This window comes from Olea europaea, chromosome 7, assembly GCF_002742605.1.
Source record: "Olea europaea var. sylvestris chromosome 7, O_europaea_v1, whole genome shotgun sequence".
Taxonomy (NCBI): Eukaryota; Viridiplantae; Streptophyta; class Magnoliopsida; order Lamiales; family Oleaceae; genus Olea; species Olea europaea.
This window is the reverse complement of record NC_036243.1, coordinates 16,331,544-16,331,919: the sequence shown is the minus strand read 5'-3', so window position 1 is coordinate 16,331,919 and position 376 is coordinate 16,331,544.

The window sequence follows — 376 nt, the reverse complement described above, 5'->3', positions numbered from 1 at the left end:
ATCAATTCTCAAAATCAACCACAAATGAGATCTAAGTCTTGGACAACTTTATTCCTTCTACAAGGAACAAAATTGCACAATCCACACCTAACATCATGTAATAACATGATCATACTTAATAGGATGCTCTCATTTGGCGAAAGTCAAAATTAATCTTGAAGCTCTGAACAACCCACAAAGAATCACACGAAGAGCTACAGTTTCTGCATCTTCCACGGACGAACAACCGTCAATTCTCAATCGGAGAAAAATCCAAGTTTTAGCTAGACCGAGCATGAAGACAAGCCAATGGCTGCATCCATGTTACGTTTTAAAGTGACGTCCCTTCCACCGGAACTGTCAATCCCCCCCCCCCCCCCCCCCCCCCCCCCCCCAC